The 22,405-nt window shown below is 46.8% G+C and overlaps 1 protein-coding gene and 1 non-coding gene across 2 annotated transcripts in view; one reads left to right on the top strand and one right to left on the bottom strand.

Moving 5' to 3' along the window:
• The window catches only part of LOC146179013 (uncharacterized), a 449,427-nt gene that overhangs the window by 114,217 nt on the left and 312,805 nt on the right, over window positions 1–22,405 (top strand). The gene's annotated exons all lie outside the window — the stretch shown is intronic.
• TRNAS-AGA (transfer RNA serine (anticodon AGA)) lies at window positions 21,481–21,554 on the bottom strand. Its single transcript has one exon. It is a non-coding gene; the product is annotated as a tRNA-Ser (tRNA).

Genomic DNA, 22,405 nt, shown 5'->3' with positions numbered 1-22,405 from the left:
TAATATCCTCTTCGGTCCCGGTGGGTAGACTGTGCCGCCAATTTTAACTGTGCTTTTGGTTAATGCAATAGTAAAAAATGATTGTAGCTTTTATTTCGTTTCGAAGCCACTTCGTGCGCCTTGTAATGCATTAAAATCTTCTGAATCTTTTAGTGGTAAGACGATTCTTTTTTCTTTTTTTTTGTCCTACCTTCTTCAGTGGGAAGCAGCTCCACTAATGCTAAATCACCACAACTACACGACTCTGAAGCAGACAACCTGGACCCTACACTTTTGACAAAGGCTGTACGGTATAGGTAGGTAAAATAACGGGAATAAAGAAAGCATAGAAGCCAATTAGCAGCCCCCTTCTCGTTACGATGTTTTTGCTTAGTTACACTTTTAAAAGCGCTTAAAAGTGTTTTGCCTCCTATTAAATTGCAGTGAATTCGCTTGGCTTTTTTTTTTTTTTTTTTTTTATCACCACTGTAAATCGTACTCGCACTGAATGTCGTCCCTTTTTGGGACTTAGAACGATTTGCGACTACACTCACAGATTCTGGATTTAAGGTTTAAAGGCGTTGTCGAGAAATAACTTTTTTTTTTTTTGCGAAGTTTATTGCCTCAGGGCAAAGCACTGAACCTGCTTTCATGGCACCCACGACGCGATTCCGTTCTCTAGTACAATGAACAAATTTTACTCTGCAGATTCTCAATAGTATATTCAGGGTGTATCATTTCATTCAGTGCGTATACATTTTCTTTAAAAAAAGGAAGACCATCAGAGTTGCAAAGCAGCATTTACCAGTTGAGTATTCGCCAGGTTATGTTATGAATATTCATTTCTCAACCACGTGACCTGTTATAATTAACTTTGTGCCTTTAAGTGCTTAGTATGTATATTCTCATTTATCTTTTAAGAAATGTACCAACCCGTATGCGATGATATATACGAATAACACAAAGCAACAGCGCAGTATGAGTTGACTTTGGTACGTCTTCTAACGAAAGTTGCTTTGTATTTCGTCGCCTGCGACGTGACCTCCGCGTCGTAAAACAGGATATTTATAGCAAGTCAGTGTCTGTGGTTGATGCTAGAAAGGGTGGAGCAGTACCGGCTTCTTGTGGCAACATTTCCGACACCAGGCCTGTCCCGGTTGCTGAACATTACAAAGTGTCTCACGAGATATAACTTGGCAATGACTTGTTGCAGGAGACGCGTCTCCAGCTCCTTTCCGTGTATTTATGTGTGCGATATCATGGGAGGCTCACGAAAACAAACATCGTCATAGGATTCTTTCTAAACAAGCAAGTAACGATTGTATACCTTAGGCATATTGTTTCCCACCTCAAGGTGCGGGTGCCCTCACTTACCGTTTCAGGGAAACACAAGCTGCATGGCAAATGCATGACGTCTCTCGAAAAAGTTTTATTATAAACCGCGGTGTTCCTTTCAAAACAAGACAACAAAAAAAATATCTCGCCCAGAACCTTTCAGTCAGCTGCATGTTAATTCTTTCGCCAAACTTGAAGAGCTGTTGCTTTTTAGTTCTTTTACGCACAAGGTTCTTGCCGCAATCGGCAAGCTTCATGAAATCAAACAAGAAGGTCTCAACGAGGCATTCGTTCGTTCCTTGCTCGAATCTTCTCCGCCGGTCGCCACATGGCATCCACTCATTACGCTTTCAGCCCCGACGAGCAAAACAGTCATCGGGGCAGCAAATTAACGCCCGTTGTCAGTCCACCGGTGCATGACACAAGATGCATACACGGAGTAGTGGTCCGTTCGTCCGTTAGGCATACTCACCGTCGCTGCTGCTTTCTCATTTTTACCTTCTATTTATTTTTTAAAAGCTCGCTCGCCCGTTCTTCGTTCGTCGTCTCAGTTGGAGCAGGAGGAGCCGTTAATTATTTTTCGAGCGGCAAACAAGAAACAGAATGGCCAGGACTCAAAAGACGCCCGGCACTAGCTTGCGCCGGACTCGAACGGAGTTGGAGGCCTCCGCCGCTATTTGATTAATGGTCCCTGCCAGGTTTCTGCAACGAATTTCGCCCGTAACGCGAGCGACGCCGACGCAAGAGTGCGAGACCCGTTCCTTCTTTCATCTTCTTCGAGCGTGTCATTTCTTTTGTTCCATCGACCGGCATCTTCGTTGTGTCTTCTTTTCTTCTTTTTTTTTCAGCGAAAAATTTGTTTGGCTTGCTCATGAAATTAAATTTCGCTTTGCGGACGACGGCAGGCATTATTTATCATTGACTGGCACCTTGTTTTAGTACGTCTTCTTCACTCCATACCGTTTGTTGTATATGCCCGTGGTTTTCGGCGGAGAGCGGCGGTTTGGGCGGGAGGGCGTGATTTGCTAGTGCGCGCGCGAGTTCGCGCGTTGTCTTGCGAATCGAACCTTGCTCTCCTCGGTGCGGGTGGCATCCGTTAGCTGCTGATTTTTTTGTTTTCCTTTTTGGCTCGCGGACTGCGCTGTCATCGCTAAACACCTTGGGGGTTCTTGTCTGTCGCGTGAATACATGAAAGGGCAACGCGCCGCGCTTTCGCGGAGTGATACAAATGGAAAGTGGCGAACAATTTCTCATCGGCGTCTTACGTGTGGCACATCTGGGCCGCCGTGGCTTATTTTGCTCGCACAGCAACCTCCCCGTCCCCATTTATGCGTCTTATTAATTTCGGGAGTATGTATCTACGTTGACAGTTTTCCAAAGCCTGTGTAAAGAGGTATACGGGAATCCCGATGGGCGTATACAGAGTTTTCCGGAAATTCCCAGGCCACACGGTCATCTCTGCTTCACCATAGTCGGTCAAGCAGTGACGTCCACTCCAACTCCAGCTTCTTGCACCATCTCTCCCTTTGGCAATCCCTTGACGCCTTGTATCCTGCTGCTCGGAGAATGGTTTTCACTAAGTGACCCTGCTACACACGAAGTCTCAGACGCACTGTTCTGCTCAATTCTGTCTCCATTTGCCGATTCGTTACGCTGGCTTCGGCTTGCTGCACGTCGCTCCAGCTTTCGCAGCATTCTACTTTGTTGTCTATTTAAGGAGTAGTGGCGCACTTTAGTAGAAGTAATTTTGAAAAGAATTAATTACTTTTGCTGCGATATACTACCAAAAGTAATTCATTACGTTACAAATTACCGAAAAAGGTAATTAAATTACAGTAATTTCATTACTGTAATTCAATTACTGCCATGTCTAGTCATTAGCGGTAACAGTAAGCTATGTCTCCCTGTACGCATTTTTGTTTTCATTTCAAGGATATCGTGAATGCTCCATTAGGCTTCAAAAGCGGATCCTGCTCTTGCCTTCAGTTTTGGCGACACTCAGTTTCGCAATTTAAACATGCGATTGAAACCTATAGTTAAGAAAAGTTAATCGGATACGCAAATAACGTCCGGCTTAGCTTAAAGTTGACTACGGAGACCGCACCTAAGTATGTTAGTATGTTCCATGGATGTGAAAACAAAAACCTTCACCTTGAAACACACTTGAAACACACTGTATGCATCATACATGGCAAAATTACTTTTGAACAGGAATTAAATTACATTATTAACTACTTTGCTGAAAACCGCAGAAAAGTAATTAAATTACATTACTCATTACTGCTCCCAAAAGGTAATGAAATTACATTACAATTACTTCTACTGAGTAATCCAATTGCTTTGAAATTACTTTCTAGTTTCCATAAATGCAAAAACTAAGTAAAGCTATTAATCAAAACAACAACTTGTTCTCCAAAGTATTCTAGTTGACTATAGTTCTGCTCAATTCTGTCTCCTTTTGCCAATCCGTTACGCTGGCTTCGGATTGCAGCACGTCGTTCCTGCTTTCGCGCACTCTACTTTGTTGTCTATTGAAGGAGTGAAGGCTTTAGTAGAAGTAATTTCGAGAGGAATGCGAAATTACTAACAAAAAGAAATTAACTACATTACTAAATTACCAATCTGAAAAAGTAATTCATTACATTACAAATTACCAAAAAGTAATTAAATTACAGTAATTTAATTACTGTAATTCAATTACTGCCATGTCTGGTATGCATGCAGCTGCTAGCGACGCATAGCACTGTTAAGGCGACATCCTTTCACTGAAGGCGTTCTTGTACCGTACTCCTTACAGCGGGCTGAATATTCAACGCCCGAGGTAGGGGCAAAGCGACGGTTGCCTTGGCGCTGATACAATGTATACGCTACGTCCACACGCGTGTCCTTTTTCATGGTGCCACTATTCAGACTCGCCGTCTAAGTTGACACGGTTGCGGCCACCGGGGACGCCTGAAACAATGGCGACCAGTCGCAGCCGGTTCTATGTAGAAGAGGCGCGGCTACACGAGCTGTCACTGCGTGTAGCGCTGAAGCTCGGATTGTCAGGATGCACTTGACAGGCGATGTACATGCTATCGCGATTGCGGGCTCGTGTTTCCCAATCATCTACGGCCCAGAGTCCGCATTTCTCCTTTTGCGCGAAAAAAAAAAAAAAAAAAAAAAGATGTGTCCAGAAACTGCATTCATCTAGTAGACGAAAGGGTAACTGGCTGAAGCCAATTGCAGGAATAATAATTGAGGAACTATACGTAGTGCAACTGTTTAATTCAATTCATCGCCGGTTGAAATTCCGCTTCATAACCGGAATGGTTTTGCGGCCGTCCGCTCCTGTAGCCAGGCCTCCTCCTTCCGGTCCCCCCTTGGCACGGTCGTCCACAGCGATGGCGTCATCGCTTAGCAAGGCCTCATGACCTGTTATCATCGGGCAAGCGATTCATATGGCAATTATCACTTAATTGAAAGAAATCGCGCAGCTTAGTCCCATGGACGCATTCTGTTGTCATTCTCTGATATGCTCTGCACGGAGAGAAGCTCAGGGTACAGCACCTGACGCTGAAATAGAGACAATATCGCTTCCTGGTATTAACATATGCATGCTTTTTTTTTTCTCTCTCTCTCTGCCGCTCTTCGAACTCAGGACAGAATTGCGAAAATAATTTGCACTTTGTTCTCTCTAAAACTGGAACGAAGAATACTAAAAAAAAAGAAAAAAAAAGAAAACTAGAACAAATAACAGTACAGGCTAAAACATTGCTCGGAATCGAACGTAACTCAAATTCAAACGAAATGCTAAGTCGACGATAAGAGTTAGCGCGCAGAGGTCACGAATGGCGGCGTTATTTATCAGCACAGAGCTTGAGGCAAGGCCCGTTTATTCCTCCCCGTAAAATAAGCGGAGGTTCTCGCGCTCCCGCTATATAGCGTACCGCAACACAACGGCACTTTTCATGAATGAAAAATTCTCTGCCGCGGCGTTTACGACGCGAGTCCTTGAGCGTAGCAATGGTAGTACTACGCTGCGAGAGTGTACGCTGGAGGCAAGTGAAATAAGAACATAACACACGAGAAAGATTCACCGCTGAGAGGGGTCGTAAGATGATGCAGGACCGCTTTCCGGGCCCTAACGGAAGACAGCTGACTCGAAGAAAACGTGACTCTATGTGTAAGCCGAAAGCGGTTGCGCAGCGTACGGAGAGCATATCCACAGAAAGCACAGATGCGAGCGGGAGGAATTAAAGTTTAATAAAAAGATAAGGTAGAAGGAGAGAGAGTGGAAGACGAAGAATACCTGATTGTGCCCAGAGATTGCCAGGAAAGCACCGAAGGAAGGGAGATGTATGTAGGGACGACAGTTAAAAGCAAGAAAGATGGGGTAAGGGAAGGGGCTTCAGTCGGAGGTATAGTTGGATAGAACGCGCGAGACTAGGAGAACGCCTCCGCCAACGTACGCGTTTCGTAACCTTGAAATCCGGATCGAATTCTCCCCCGGCACCGGAAGTAAGACGGAGACGGCAACTTTCCCTCGTCGTTCCTTAGCTCTCGCACGCGTGCACGGCCGATGCTCGGCTTAAAAATTGCCGCCACTTCCACCCCGAGTTCCTCCTTTTCCTCCTCCACGCCTTTTTCTTTCTTCGCCATCCACGCTAGAAACCGGGCCCATTTTTTTGTTGTTTTGTTTTGCCTGTTGCGCCTCGTACACAAGTGCCGCCCGGTTCTTCACAGATGCTCGGGACCGCATGCCGGGCCATATCCTTCCCGTCACATTCGTGTTTTGCATCAGTTTATTTTATTTTCTGCTTAATTTTTCGTCCGCCTTGTTTTTCGCCGTTCCTGGAAAGCGAGGGTTGCGCGGAGCTAAATTTGTTTTTGGTGATATCGTGGCTGACCTTTCATACGATTAAGCAAGAAAAGAGCAAACGAAGATCGAGGTTCGGCTTTGTATGTAAGGCCAAGAATGGAAGAGAATAAAAACGGAAAGGATTCTTGCAAAGGAAGGAAAGTTATATTTTCACTTTGAATTCTCCTTAGAAATCCTCCCCCTCCGAAGGAAATATGTGCGGTTGAGCTTGCAAGCATCCCGAGTGTGGAAAGACACGTGGAGCGAGTTTAGTCGGGCCCTGCTTGTACCGAAACAGGGGTTAAATGTGGAATGGATCAGGGTTTCTCGCACAGCGCGGTCTCGAAGGACTTCTGTCTTCGTGTTTGTGTGGGTGCGCCATTAGTGGGGGAGGGGAGAGAGGTGGGAGCTGCAACGGTAATGGAGAGCTGAAAGCCGCGCTATCGACTACTTTGCAAAATGAAGACACTCTTTTTCAAGCTGTGCGTTCGACTCGTGTGTACCTTTCGCTACGCAACCCGACCCCAAACCAATGTTAAGGCGCGTTTCTTGAACCCCCGTGAGGCCCGGCCTAATGTGACGGAACTTTGCTTCTTAAAAACCTCCGTACCGTTTACCAGAGAGTAGGTTATTTGGGAAAACTTCCTGTGCGATGCCATCGGATACGAATGGAGATCTTCCAGCATCTTACTTGTGCTGGATAGTTTTTTTCACTCAGCAAAGGAACAGGATTAGCGATTAGTACACTCTCATAAAAAGCTACTTTTATTTTGTCATATTAGACATTGCGCATGATGTATCGGACGGTGATTCTTATTTGAATTGGTGGTTGGGTGAAGGAGAGGTTTGTGAAGAACATTTGCAAGCTACATTGATTAAGTGGGCTGAATAATTGATTGATTGATCAGCTCATCGACTGAGTGAGTAAGGTAGGGAGGGAGTGAGTGAGGGAGAAAGTGAGGGAGGGAGGGGTGAAAGGGAGGCTAGTTGGTTCTGCAGTTCGCACTGTGTTGGGGCCCTGGACTGAGGTTTCTACCCCCCGTCCCACAACATGTTCTCGCCGTATCAGAAAATAAAGGTTTTTCACTCACTCAAGGAAATTTCCTCTCTCCGGGTGTCGCGCGTTAGAATCTAGTACATTCCAAGTGGCATCGCTAGGGTCACTCATCCTCATGGCTCACTTCTAGAGAAAGAGGGGGGGGGGGGGGGGAGGTTTTGGGGGTAATTCCGGAGATCAAGGTGAAAAGGAAGAGTGTGTGAGTGTCGTATTTTTTTCTTAAGTAAAGGTGCACTATTGAAGATATAAACAGATCAAGTGGTTTTCGGCAGATACAGGTGACTTTCCGAATCGCGACCATAAAAATAAAGGGGCGCAAACGAACCGCGAGAAATGCAAATTTTGAGCGTCTACAAACACTTGGACAGATGCGCGCACAAATGACTAAAAAGAAGTGAAGCGGTCGATGCAGCCAGGCAATATGCACTTATTTTATACACGTCTGGTATAGCGGAACCAAGAAAACCGACTGGTAGCTGTGCCGTCTTGTGGATCGTGTTCTTTTCGCTGGCTCTACGACTATTTAGTATTTTGAACGCACAAAAAATAGCGGCACTTGCATGTGAGGAAACGATAAAGGAACGAATAGTCAACCAAGGCAATATTAGACGAGATGTGGTCACGCTCGTATATGATATATATAAAAATGGCAATTCAGAAATAAACACTCGAAACACAGAAACTGAAGTTAGGGAAAAAAGCAGGGGATTTTATAGGCCTTCAATGGCCACAACCCAAAACGCGATGCTTGTAAAAGTGGCACTTGTAAAAGACTGCCGCACATGCGAAATAAGCAGATCATAGAAATTGTACAGGTTTTCCACCGGGAAAAAATTAGGGGGATATAGCCGAGAAGTAGGCTTTGGACCTCGCCTGAAAAAAAAAAAAAAAAAAAAATGACGCTCTTTGCTTAAAGCTGCATTATCACCAACAAAATCGTCGCCTTATGTTGCCAGCACTGCTGTGCTTTCAACTTTTACTGAACATCGTTTGTCCTTGGTATTCGAGCAGAGTATGAACCACTATGTCCGAGCCCTTTTTCCAACTCTTTCCCACGCTCTCCTATTTGCGGTTGCTGTTCAACGCGAAACTGCGTCAACGAGCCTCTGTTTAATCGCTACTTAACAGCGTCGAAACGAACGACCTTCGTAAAACGCCACAGGAATAAATACGCCCCTCCTAATTACTGGGGTCGAGCATCGCTGAGCACGATGCAGGCCCTCCCAGATTTACGAACAGGTCTCCGCCTAAAATAAAAACGAGAAAGAAGAAAAAGAAAAAGTGGAACCACGCGCCTCTGCTTGAATAAACAAGAAACAAACAAACAAACACGCAGTCAAAAACAAGGCAGCAATCACCGCCTCGCGTGTCGAGTGAGCCCCACACCTCCCCGCCTGTTTGCGTCCCAATTAAGGACGGGTTAAGAGGCACCGGCACGTGCAACACAACAAGGCATGCAAATCGAGCTAGCAGCTCAGTCCTCTGCAGAAGTGAGGAGGTAGGAGAGAGAGAGTCGTATCGTTCAGGCTGGACAGCAACACCCGTGCTGAATATGAATGCCGCCCGTTCGCTTAGGTCTAGTGGTGCTTGCTTCTAATGTTGCCGGGGGAGGGAAGGGGGGTGGTGAGTATACGACAAGTAAATATCAATAACAACTAAAAGAAAGAAACTAAAGACTTGGGGCGAAAAATAACAACAGAAAGCTTATCTCGCGGGGTGGCTGTGTCGTCGTGCAGAATAAAAGGTCAGGGAATGCGGCGGGCGGCCTTGTTGATTGTTGATATTTAGGGTTAGCTTCCCCCCTCATCGCCTCCTCTCTCTCACTCTCTGCCTCATCCCTTCCCTCCGCACCGCACAGTAGGGAGCGACCTGTCCCGTCGGCTTCCTTATTTATGCGTCGGTACGTACCTCATAGCAGCCGCCGCACCACCCCATTCATTGCACGCCCGACATTTTCTTTTTTTTTTTTCTCGCTCGATCGTTCTTTTTTCTGCCGCTTTCACTCTGTCTGCTGCACGTCTAGGCTGTTATTGTCGCCGGCGCGATCTCTAGTTGCGAAGACCTGTCACACCCAATGGCTGGTTGCGCGGTGGCTGTGATTGCCCTCGGTGCGCGCTTTGTGCGTTGTTGACCTGAGCGCCGCCAAGCGGCGTTGTTCGTCGTTATTTGTTGCCTGTGTTGTTCGTTTCAGAAAGGGGTTCCACTCACGCGTTAGTAAACATAGCCTGACGCTGCCGTTTGGGGTGGTGGTGCAGTTTGGGGGTGGCATGGTGGGCGAGGGTGACCTCGTGTGAATTCGGGTCACACGACAATTCAGTAGCTGTCTGCCGGTGCGTCGGAAAGTAGGCCAGCCGCGGTGAGAACGATGACGGCGCTGATGATAGTGAGTTCCGGGTTGTTTGCTTGTTGTTGCTTCTTGCATTTTCCGCGGCCTGGCTCTGTTGCAAGCGGACGAGTTTGTGTGACGGTATTCAGGATTTTTTTTTTTTTTTGGGGGGGGGGGAGAGTATTGTAAGCGACGTTGGCATGACGCACAAGGTCAGTCAGTGCGATTCAGGTGCGTAGCATTTTTTTAATGTTTTCGCGTTTTACTTCTCTTATTCATATTTTTTTTTTCGTTTACTACATTGTTCACCACGCTGGACAGGGATGCAGGTATGGGAACAGGATGAATAAAAAGAAAGAAAAAAGATCGATGAATGCAAGGGTGGAGAAAGTGCAAGAAAGACTTGGGCATAATGCGCGCGGGATTTAAGAAAATGATAAATACAGCAGAAACCTTTCATTATTTCCTTTTGTGCTCTTCTGTTCCTTTCTTTATTTCTTTTTCTTTGCCTCAAGCTGTGCGCATGTTTATCTTCTTATCCCGCGTTCTTCCAAATATTATTTATTTTTCCGTACTTCGTGGCTTGGATGGGGCTAAATAAAAGCTCTGGGGAACGCTTCCCTACAAGTACACCGGCACTGCCTGGGCTTAAGATTGGCTGTGGGGTTAACAACAACAACAAAAAGCTAAATAATACATTACATTCACATTCACCCCCCCCCCCCCCCCCCCCTCTCCTCGATAGCTTTAAGACCTCGCATTCTTTTCCTCCTTATTCTAGATCAGGAGTAAACACAACAACATCAACAAAATCAGCCCCCCCCCCCCCCCCCCCCCCCCCGAAAATAAGTAAATGCGGCTCTGTCGGCTACAATCTCATCCGTATGCTGCGCGAACTGTGCGCGGTTATGAATTTTGTTTACACCGCGGGACGTACGTGGGAGCGTCGTTGAAGGTTGCGCCTCGCACACGCGGAAGGAAGGCCCTCGAGACAGTTCGCATGGATGGTGGGAGCCTGGGGTGAGGAAGGGAAGGTGGGTGGGTGAGGGGGTGGTTATGCTTTAGCGGGCGCCTTGTTTACGGGCACTTGTGGGCCTGCTACAAATCTCTCAGCATCTGGTTGCTTCCTCCTACTATGTGTGTACGCTCTCCTCTCCTCCCGCTCGGAGCCTTCTGCCGGGCTGCCCCTTGAAGAGAGCCGTTGGAAGGAGCCGGAGCAGAGACGGGTCCATATGGGCCAGATGCGCGGCCTGGCACACCTAGGCCCGACTGGATGAAAGTAAAATTGCACCGGACGGAGGAGGCCCGTTGAGAGACGCTGAGAATGACGACGTCTCGAGTTTAGTGGGCCAAGGTCGTGTTGGTGGACTGGGTCATACTTCTCGTGGGCGCCCTCGTCTCCATAGTAAAGAGGAGAGTGATGTATGTGCGTGTCTGTCTGTTCAGGCGCGGATTCTACGCCTCCGTGGGCTCTTCCTTCCGGAAGTGGAGACTTCCTCCCGCAGCGTTTACTGCCTGGAGGAGACAGCGGCAGCGCGGACGTTGTCGGCCTCGACGTTTCAGCCAACTTCCGGTTAGCGTCCGCGCTACGTAGCTCGATGCAGCGTTCAGCTCCAAGGGAGTTTTGATTGCGTATTTATGAATGTTCATTTTTTTTTTCTTATTTGACTATAAAGGAGAGCTACTGCGAAGAATTTTCAGTGTGGCCGTTCGCGCTGACGTTGCGTGTGTGTAATTAGCTGTCGTTGCCGCTTTCGCATTCTCTGGGATTTCATACCGCCAGTCTGCTTTCAAAGCGTTTTATAAGCGAAATGCACCAGTGAGTGGTCTGTTCAACGATCCATCTCGTGCTGTCGTAGGCTTTAGTTTTTAACTCCCCCTCACCCCCTCGTTTCCCTTACCCCGCTCGTAGCTTCCGGTGACTGTACGTACACATTTTGCTGCTGGCTGCGCAAAATCTGGAAGCGACGGCGCGGGAATCGTTAAAGGGCAACTATAGGCTACCCTATACCAGTTGCAAAACTCGTTTTCAAAAAGTGACCGGATTTAGTACGCATTTTTTGGGTGTCTATGAACTCTCGCGCCATCTAGAAGCTTTCTGTTATTGCCGTCATCTCCTTCTGGAAGTTACTCTATTTCTTTCGTCTTTTTTCACCTTAATTACCGCCTTGACTGTTATGTCTAATAATTTTTGCTACTGCAGCTCTTGAACATATTTTATTTTTCCGCTGATATTTCATTTATCAACAATCTGAAAGTGTGCAATTTAGACACAGTTTCCCTTAATGGCCGCAGGCGGCGCCACTATTCGTAAACGCCCGAATTTTGACCAGTCAAAACCGCCGTTTTTAATACATGAGCCCCATTGGAAGTTTCGCAACTGGTAATATATCTCTGTATAAACTCTCTCTGTATAATCTCTATCTCTCTCTGAATATCTCTCTGATCTCTGTATAAAACTAATGTTGTTTCTTTCGATGCGCCCTGCTCTTGTCTTTTTCGAAGCTTCTGGAGACATTCGCATCCGCTTCGGACATTCTGGTTGGCTACAGCTTTGGTATGATACACTCACAGTTCAATTGCTCGTTACCTTATGGCTATTATTACTGTGACTGGTTAATCTAAAGCCGTTCCCAGTACGCCTGACAGCATTAGTGGGCTTAGAAATGAGGGAGAACTGGCAGGAGGACAAGAAAAACTGCAAGGTTGTCGCGTCATTTAAATTGAGGAAAGAGCGCTTCACACCAGTTCAGAAAGGACACGACAACTTTACGCGCAGACAGCAGCTTATCTTCTATTCCTCGTGAAGCCAAATATATAAGCAACTGGAAGGGCCTTAGGCAACAAAAATCACCAAACATTATAAAACTACCCCTTTACAGAAAACGTAATCATTGCACCTAAAATGCAACTTTTGAGTCTCTTGATTCACTTGACGGAAATTTTCTGTTTGAATAGCTACATCAATTTTGAGACTCGTTTTGGCCTAAATTTTCAACAGTGTGTTATGCACGGCTGATTTCGTGCACATTCAAAGGGGAGGTGAGTTAGGAAACAATTTTTTAAACCGAGGATAAATAGCCATATTATGGGCGATCGTGTTATACACATATCTGCAGGAAGGGGCCGGATTGCGTGGTCGCGATCCAATATTTCAGTTTCTGCAGGCAGTGCAACTGAACATGGGTGCTGCTCTTTTTGTTTTCTTGTTTCATACTCTCTGAAATTTTGAAGTATTCGTTTGAAGGATTGAAAATATTGAAGAAATGTGCCTCACATCCAACTTCCCCATAAAATTTAACATCAGCGCAGGGAAACCGATGGCATATTTTTGCTTGACAAGAAATGATTATTTCCCCGGCCGACAACTAGAAATAAAAAGAACATGAGTAGCAAACTACTCCCAAGACAATCTAGATGAATAGATTATAGATAAGCCAGTACCGAATAAATTAGGCCTCACATAAAACAGCGATGAAAATTTCTTATCAACACGAGCGTCGAGAACATCGACAGAGGTAACTTTCCGTTACTGTTAGAAAGTGTCATCGTGTGATTATCAATCAATCAATAAATCAATCAAGAGTTTTATTTCGCACGAGCAAAAAAAGGTGATTGGAAAAAAATTATTTGTTTGCAGCTTGAACGGGCTCCAGCGAACCGTTCGGGCTAGGCATAGGTATGGTATCCACTAAATACTAAACTGGTTTGCAGTAATCGATTTACTCCGCTTTGTTAACTTTTACGGGTATGCCTAGAAAGAAAGTTGTGTTCGATGATCATGGAAAACGTCTATTTCCTTTGACAAATACGTTATGTCACGTATACAGGAGGGGACGTTAGTCCAGGGCTGCCAAAGCCGAAACTCTCATACATGAGCCGATCTTGCTTCTGCTGGTCATCTAGGTCCAGATTGTGCAATAAGGGTCCCCTGTGGGCGGAAGTGCAATTGGGGATGCGTGGGACTGCCGGAATGAGTGAGACACCCAAGTGGTACTGCATAGCGAGGCTAGGGCATTCATTACAGTGTGACCATGAGTTAAATGGATTTGGGGTGTAGTTTGTTTAGGAAGATGGGATGAGCACATGGATTGACTAGTAACTGCTGCCACGCCAGGCGATGGTCTGGTCTCGCGTGAGTCGTTTGTGAGGTGGTGGATGTACTATCTGTGTCAGTCCATCTGTTGAGGCAGGCGCACATTTGCTTGCACCGAGAGTGAGAGCCCCCAAACTAAGTGCATCTCACATTGGTCATATATCTATTAGCTATATGCGCACTATTTCTCTAATTGACATTAGGCATAGGGAGCGACATTCCACAGCATCGCTTCGCATCCAATCCAACCCTCGTCATTGCTTCGATGCGCGCATGCGCAGGGCATCTCTCAATCAGCTCAGTAGACGGCATTTCCTTGAGACGCGCCTTTCGCTAAAGCTCCCTTTCTACACCCCTTCTTGGGGCGCTTAAAATCCCCTACGCTGGGACCCCCCGGCTTCCCCCTTCTTAGCCCTATTTCCTCCCCGCGTGTCCCTCCGTGTCTGAGTTATGGGCCGGTATTTCACGTCAGCTATTCAACCCCCTGCCCCCTTCTTCCCCTTTTCTTGCGGCTTCACTCCGCTCACTGCACGACGGCTCGGCGCGCACGGGGAAAAAAATGAAACATCGCCAAGAGGAGGGAGGAAGTAGCCTATAACAACGCCTCCGGGAGGCGCAGTCAGTCAGTGAGTCAAGGTCGCGAAGCCGCTACTCTTGCTTTCATCTTTACACCTTAATCGGTACCCTTTGCACGGTCCCATCCTTTTGCTCCGTCTTTTTTCCCTCCCGTGTTTCTTCCTTTTGCCTACTCGTATGTTGCGGATACCGTCACGTCAGTCGCGCCTGACGGCGACTCTCTGCTTTACCGGTTTCAAGGGTTTCGTGAGCCAGCAAGCGTTTGCGTGGAGTTGTAGACCGGATGTTCAAAACTCCTCGAAGCGGAAGTGCTTCAGTTAGGCGCCGTGTTGAGGGGTCGGCGGAAGGCCTGGCGGAAAGGTGCATACCGTCGTTCCTCGCAGATCAGTATACTTAAGAACGTGCGCGATATGTACGTATACGGTGACCGTTTACTAGCGGTGATCACAGTGATCGTATATATAAGGACGGCTGGCTCATGTTAACCGCATATGGACGACTGCAAAACCATGCGCTCCTTCGCCCTCGCTGCGTTTCCTGCACACCAGAGGTTGCTGAATATCGACATACAGTGGTGTACCAAGACACTTTGTTGGGCGAGTTGGTACTTATTCATTATTAATATAAACAGCGCGGACACGAAGACAAGGGACAAGAAACAAGAAAGCCACAGTACATGCGCTGTACTGTAGCTTTCTTGTTTCTTGTCCCTTGTCTTCGTGTTCGCGCTGTTTATATTAATAATGAATACAGTGGTGTGTTTCGGCTGCTGAGCCCTGTTGGGTGCGGCGGCCGCCTTTTCCGGGAGACGAAATGCGAAAGCTTCTCTCCTGTCCGATATCACAGCGTGTTCAGGGTCCCCAGGGTGACAGAAATTATTTCTGAGTCGTCCACTGTAGAGCATCGCTTTGTCTCTCTTTTTCTCTCCTTCTGGTTTCACACCTTCTTTTGTCCTTTCTCCGTAAGCTTTTTGGCGGCGACCACCGAGAAATGCGGCAGATACCTTTAACACTGTATATAGCTTCATTGACAGTAAATGACGTAATGTAAGTCGCATCATATACGCTCCTCATTGGGATACCTTTGTCATTAACATCAGCTACAGACTAATGCGTGTTATTTGTTCACACATGCACTGCTACGTGGCTAATGCGTTCGCAGAGACATGGACGCCGCGGACATTACCCGCACCACTATTCACAGTCACTACAAATACACCAATCTGCGTCGACATTTCGTTTCACCCGAGCTTTGTCGTGACATTTGCATCACCGCGAAGTGCGCATGTTTCTTTTCTTTTTCTCTTTTACTACAATGACCATGACGTAAGAAGCGCCATTCGGAAAATAGAAATCTCGTCGCTCATGTCTCATGGCTGGTGGCCGGTGACATCACCAGGTTAAGTAATTCCTATAGGCAGGAACGGTGGGGTGTTGCCAAATGAGATAATCCATGTTAGCTGGTAGGAAGTGACGTCAACAAATCGATACTGACGTCACCGGGCCGGAAATAGCAACTTTACTCCTGTGTATAGCATGTTTATAGATACGTGTCACCTTGTCTAGCCACCTTGTCGCCCTCTTCTACGTGACCTGAAAATATGTCTGTTCCTTGCTACCTAGCATCTCTTTGTCAGCTGTAGTTCCCTTGTTTCAAGTACCAGCTAATAAATCACAAATTATTATTATTATTATTATTATTATTATTATTATTATTATTATTATTATTATTATTATTATTATTATTATTATTATTATTATTATTATTATTATTATTATTATTATTATTATTATTATTATTCTAAGACTTGCCAAGTGGCATAGAATAGGTCGGCCTGTCTTTAACTTAACGTAAGTCGTGTAGATTATTCTCTTCAAGAAACCAGATCAAGCTCCGGCTCTTAATGTTGTCCATGAGCCACAAGTACATATCTTTCTTCCTTGTAGCCGACAGACCAATTTCTTGTAGTCGTCGTGTTCTTGATGAATGCAATTCCTGAGCACGTTCATAGAAGCAAAAGTTTACAGGAAAGGTAAATTACAGGAAAGGTATATGACATATGGCGCAGTATATGTCACACTTCCTCGGTGGACACCTGAACCGCACAGTAAGGGATTGATTGATTGATAAGAAGGGAAAGGCGCGGTAGCTGTCTCACGTGTTTTTATGGACACCTGAACCGCGCCGTAAGGGAAGGGAGGAAGGTGGAAGTGAAGGTGGAAAGAGAGAAAGAGGAGCCATAGTGGAGGGCTATGGAGTAACCGTAAGGGAAGGGAGAAACGTGTGTGTGTGAAAGGCAGAAAAAGGTACCGTAGTGGAGGGCTACAGAAAACTTTCGGCCACCTGGGGATCTTTAACGCACCCTGACTTCGCGCAGCACAAGAACGCTGTCCCTATGAACAGTCTTTCTCCTTCTTTGTACTTCATTCATTTCCTCCATTCTAAAACGTACGCGTGATCAATTATAACCAATTCTTGTTTCTTCCTAGCCAACTACTTTATAATGTAAAAAGTATGTTCAGACCTCAATGAAGTCTGCTTGTTCTCGGGCGCAGAATGTCAGTGGTTAATTTGGCTAGAGATATGAAAATTTACGTACGAAGCAGCGAAGTTAGAAATGGGGGCATCAATATGTCAGTATTAGATCCAGTAAAAAAAAAAGAAAAAAAAGAAAGATTAATATCACTCGCGATAATAAGTGCCTGCAGAATTATGGCGAATGACTTGTTATCAGGTTACTCTTCTGACAAGTAGTGACTGCATTCTCTCTGCCGAAAAAAAAATCGTGTTTAAAAGACGAAGAGTACTAGATTATTCACAAATTAAAAAAAATGGCCACTTGGACTACACTGTAACAGAAAGCTGCGAGTTTGCGCAGGACTCCGTTGCATGCAAATAGCATCAAATTATTAACGGTGCATGCTTAGATTCCTGGTGGCAAAAGTCGCTTTCGCCGCTTCCGATTTACTGTGAGAGAACACTGCATCGGAAACTTAATGAGACAACGTACAAATGCTAAAAATACCACAGTGCTGCGACCAGCTATACGTCCAGCACGCACTTAGCAAAAGCAGCCCCCCCCCCCTCCCCTTTCCGCCCCACTTATCAAACCAAACTATTAGAAAGACCTGCCACAGTAGGGACATTTCGATCGCCCTCTTATTACCCAGGGCGAGCGAGTATTTCACAAAATAACAGCGTCTGCCTTCATTATTTCGCAGTCGCACTGGAAAGTTAGCCGCACTATGCAGAGGATAATTTCGGCGGAAATAAATATAGTAAATGAAGTGAACAAAGCAACGACGAGTTTGAAGGAGCATTAAAGAAGGCCACAGAGGTAGCAGCCAAGTTCGTCCATTTGTGCCAATGCTTCTGCTTCGTGTGTACCTTGATTCAAATTTCGGGCCTTTCTCATGTAAGCTGCTCATTGCAGCGGACCATTCTAGACTGAAGAGTGGTCACGCGATTCTGCCCACCCAGTGCAGAGCGTGACAAACTGACGCGTTGGGAAAGAGTGTCCGGGTACAGAAACGTCGGGCAAGTAAGAAGGCAACGATTATGGCCCCGAGAGCTTCGATTTCTGGCGAAAAGTGACACCCTTATAGATCGACGGGGAATTGTCACTGTACTTGCACACAGCCTCAATATTCAGCGCAGAAAATATCTGTATGCATCGATTGCATATCAGTCGAAGCTTTTATGGTCGTGCCCATCCACAGAGGCAGATACTGTGTGATGCCTCATTGCGGAGAAGTTTGTTGTCAGTAACTCCTTCGAGCTGATGATTGCAACATTCGTCCATGCATCCAGATGTTATAGGGTATTCCAAGCATCCGTGCGGCAGTGTTTGGAATTGAAATTCCCGCACATACTTGCACTCCCCCACTGCTTGCTAGGACAGCCATGCGACAGAAAAGCTTGTGTGGCTAAAAGTTGGCTCTCACACTGCCTGCAGCTCTGCAAGCAGAGGGAAGAGCAGCGCCCAGCGGTTGAGCGTCGCGCGAATTCGGCGTAAGATGCAATATGGCGGACGTATTAAAAGCCAGGGGAGAGCGAGAGCTGATGGCGGCGGCGAGCGCCGTTGCGCCGTGGGGGCGAAGGGCCTCATCAAACCGGCCATGTTGTGTCTTCGGGCTTTCCTCATTTTGCCCCCTCTCCCCGACTCCTCTTGCCTCGTCTCCCCTTCCATACTCGCCGCCACCTCCACGCCGTGCCCGCTGTAACGCCCTGCATCCCGGCCGCGCAGCAGAAGCAGCTTCCTTGACAAAAAAACAAATGGATAAAGACAAAACGAAACGAAAAAAATTAAGCAAGAAAAAACAACGAAAGAACTACGAACCTGCGAGTGAAAAAAAAAATATATGCTCGACGACGAGAGGTATAACTCCCCTTTTCTCCCTTCCCTCCCCTACTACACCCCTCCTCACCCGCCACGTGCGAGCGACTTCGAAAACCCTCCTTTCCCGTTTTTTAACCAGGCTGGCACTCCATTTAGTGTTTCTTTATTTCCAGAGCCCTTTTCCCTTCATCCTCATGCTTTTCTTCCTCTTTTCTTTTGTTTTTAGTTTTTCTGTATCGCCGCGTCCTCTCTGGGCGTCGCCTAATTTTTTTATGCCCGGCAATCCCTCTTTCCTCGCGCGCACTCTTTAAACTTTTTTGCGCACGCGCACTCTCCTTTGCGAGCAACGACGCCATCTTCTCATCGTAGAGGCAGGACGTCGCTGCATTTTTTAAAGCGTCTCCTTCCCTCTTCGCTCCCCTTTTTTTCTTCTTCCCCAATTTCTCTCCTGACGAGATTCTCTTTTTGTCCGCCTCACATTTTCGTCCTTTTAATGAGCGCTCGCCTTCTTTGTTGCTTCATCGAACGTTGCTCGTCGCTGCCGCCGCCCGTCCGCCCGCCCGCCAGTGTATCCGTGCGTCGCCTTTCCCTAACGCTGCCTCTCTTTTCCTCTTTTTATAGAACCCAACTCCCCTTTGCCGTTTTCTTTTCCTGCTCTCCCTCATCGTTTCCGTTTTTTCCCCGTCGCTTCCTGCACCGTCGCTCGGATTTTCGGACAGCCGCGGCAACCCTTCCTCGAGCTGAGGCCTGTTCCCCAGCCTTCCTTGTCCATCGTATCCATCGCTCCTCGGAAGAAAAAAAAAATACGTTGAAAGGCCCTAAAAAGGCGCTGCGAGGGTTGGAAGATACTCCTAAAATTCCGTAAAGGAAAACGTTGAGACGCTTACGGAAGCCAGTGAGAAGAAACAAGAGGCCAACTTCTATCCCTCTTTTCGCCTTGCTTTCATTAGCGACAGCAGCAGCGCGTGTGCATCGCGTTGCCCACGCCGCCTTTTCTTCCCTACGCGCCTTTTTCCATTTTGCTTCCTCCCTTGTCGAACGCGCAGCGAGCGCCGCCTCGGCTGCGTCAATCTCGGCAATTAAAATGATGGCGACCACGTGACCAGGTGACGTCACAACTGCAGTACCGTGGCGCCCCCTATTTCTGCGCTCTTCTCTTCATTCTTCTTTCGTCATTTCCGTACTTCCTTTAATTCCTCCCCCCTTTATTCTTTGTTTAGCTACCTCTAGTTTTAGTTTTGTTCTTCGCTTATTTTCCTTCCCGCCATTGCCAGTTTCCTTGCTCTTTATGATCGTTTTTTATCTAGCTTCGTCGTTTTCACTATTTTTATCCAGCTCCCTGGGGAAGAAGGGAGTCCTGTCGCTGTGCGTGCTTAGTTCATTTCGATCGGCGGAATAATAAGAGGGGAGAAAAAAAATTCAAGACCTCTTGCCATGCCGTAACCATGCTTTGTTTTGCTTTCTTGTTCTTCCGTCCGCTCTTGCACTACTGCTCAGCCCTTAATTTTATTCCTTCTCCATTTAGGGAAGTCTTTTTGTCTCCCTCCAGCGTTCCTGTTTGTCCTTCCTTTCCTAATTTTTTACTCCTTTTGCGCTTTCGGCGGAGGGAGGGAGGGAGGGAGGAAGGAGCAGAAACTTCTTCGCTCACACCCCGGCGTCTGGCCACGGAAGAGGACGTGAGCGCAGCCAGGGAAGTAGAGCGTTCCCGTAGGGAAAAAAGGCACGAGTCATTTCCAAACGCACATATGCGGCACGCGCCTCCACAAAAGAACAGTTGGCTCGCAAGGAACAAACTGTGGGCGACGCAATCGAATTCGGAATAACACTGCACAACGCGAGAATATTCGGATTAGGATCCTGAATTTTTTCAGGCCTCACTTGGCCACGCCTCCTAACCTCCCCCCCCCCCCCCCCCCATGCTTCATCCCCTATATCCTCTTCCTTTTTCCACGTTCTCCTTATCCACAACCATGAGAGAGGACTTACTGAAAAAGTTCGATCCGCGCCACAAACCCTTTCATTGTTTTCGTTTTCCGTTACTTCCTTCGCGGTTTGCTCGGGCGTCCTCTATACGCATGCTTGCGCACCGCTGAGCCATCTTTTCCCCAGGATTAACGGTTTTTGTAATATATCGGGCGATCGGTTTTTTCCGTCGGAATCAGTCGAGGCGTGTGAGCATGCAAGGGCGTTTCTTCGAAGAAACGCGCGTGAGCGCTCCTCAGTGTTGGCGCGGCTGTATAGTTATCAGTTTTAGAAATGTTTCCCCAAACTGGCTGGCAGTCTGCCTTTTTTTCTTCGTTACCCTTTTTTTTTTGTTTCAGTCTAGCGCATTGGCGTTTAGATATATTTGTGTGTACGATACTATGTTTCCTGAATCCCAGTGCGCAGCGTGATGCCGAAAGCGGAAGCAAAAGAGCACCGCGATATGGAGATTTTCCTCTACCCTCAGTGCCTTTTTAAACCCTTTTCATCGCCAGTTTAGGCTCACCAGGGCGCAAGTGGGATGTGACATGCCACAGCAAATAACCTACTACCCGAGTCGTTTATGGCGCAGCAGGGAAGATTACTTGAATAAGACGGGAGTGATTCTCGCAACTGCTTCAAGGGGCAACAGCGTTATTAAGTTATGCCTACATTTGTTATACAAGGAATGCATGGGAGTTCCCGATTAGAGGTGTATGTAGGGCATGGCTCTCGGAACTCTACTTTCTATCTTTTTTATGCTCATGCTTTGCGTGTCCAGCTCGATCTGACACCCATGTACCAGATAATTGGGTGTTTTGGTATTCGATCCAATTTCGGTATCACATGCGAGGCCATACATTCCGTTCCGGAATTAAAACAAACAGTGGCATCCACCCAAGCGCAGTCAAACGACTACAAAGGAAAGCTATACAGCTTTCTCAAAAACTTTGTAGTTAAAGAAACATTAATCCTGGTTCGGGGATCGAACCCGGGACCACCGCCTTTCTGGGACAGTCACTCTACCAGCTGAGCTAACCAGGACGGTCAGCAGATCAGATGGTAGGGCGAGAGCGAATTGATCGATAACTCGAAGTGGGAATGGTGTTCGAACATTTAGGGGAAACCCCCAAGGTGGATGAGATTAGTAATAAAGGAGTACTTACTCATTGGCATCCACCCAAGCGCCAATTACTCCCTTATTAGCACATGGATTGTGTGACATGTCAAAGAACCACACAAAGTCAATACGCCTGAGATGGCAGAATGAGACAGATAGATGCAAAATGAGCACACACGAGCAAGCTGGAACTAGTATAAAGAATCATGGGCCGTGCACCTATGCTCCGTCTTCAAGGGCATACAATGCGATAGTATTATTAGCTATAGTCCGTGGGTCTCAGATCCTCGTTGGCGTACGTGAACTTTGTTGCTCACGTAATCACTAACAGCTTAATTTCCGAATCTGTTATCTCGCAGATATTCATTAGCATGCACTTATATGGAAGTTATATGGAAGACCACACAACATAGTTACCTATAAATCACCGCTTTTGCTAAGTCGTACGAACGGGCCTGCGCGCTCTATTAGAGCAGCGTGTCTTCTCGCCCAAGAGTCCTCGAGGGCTGCTTGACGGTAAAACCCGCCCATCGCGGTGGAAAAGCTCGTGTTGGCAGCACCTGTCGTGTCACGTGGCCTTGTGACGTCATACAAAGCCAACCAATCAGTACCCCGCCCTGTCAACCGCCACAGCCACGTTCAAAAGTGATGCTCATGATTTTCGCTCACGTCACCGACATCGCAGATTTTTTGAAGAATGGGTTATTTACCGCTATCGAATTAATAACAATACAGACATTTAGTTTATTGCTAACTTTGACCGCTATAGCCTACC

This window comes from Amblyomma maculatum, chromosome 9 (genome assembly GCF_055883805.1).
Source record: "Amblyomma maculatum isolate TAMU_Amacu chromosome 9, ASM5588380v1, whole genome shotgun sequence".
Taxonomy (NCBI): domain Eukaryota; kingdom Metazoa; phylum Arthropoda; class Arachnida; order Ixodida; family Ixodidae; genus Amblyomma; species Amblyomma maculatum.
This window is presented reverse-complemented; position numbering and strand designations above follow the sequence as displayed.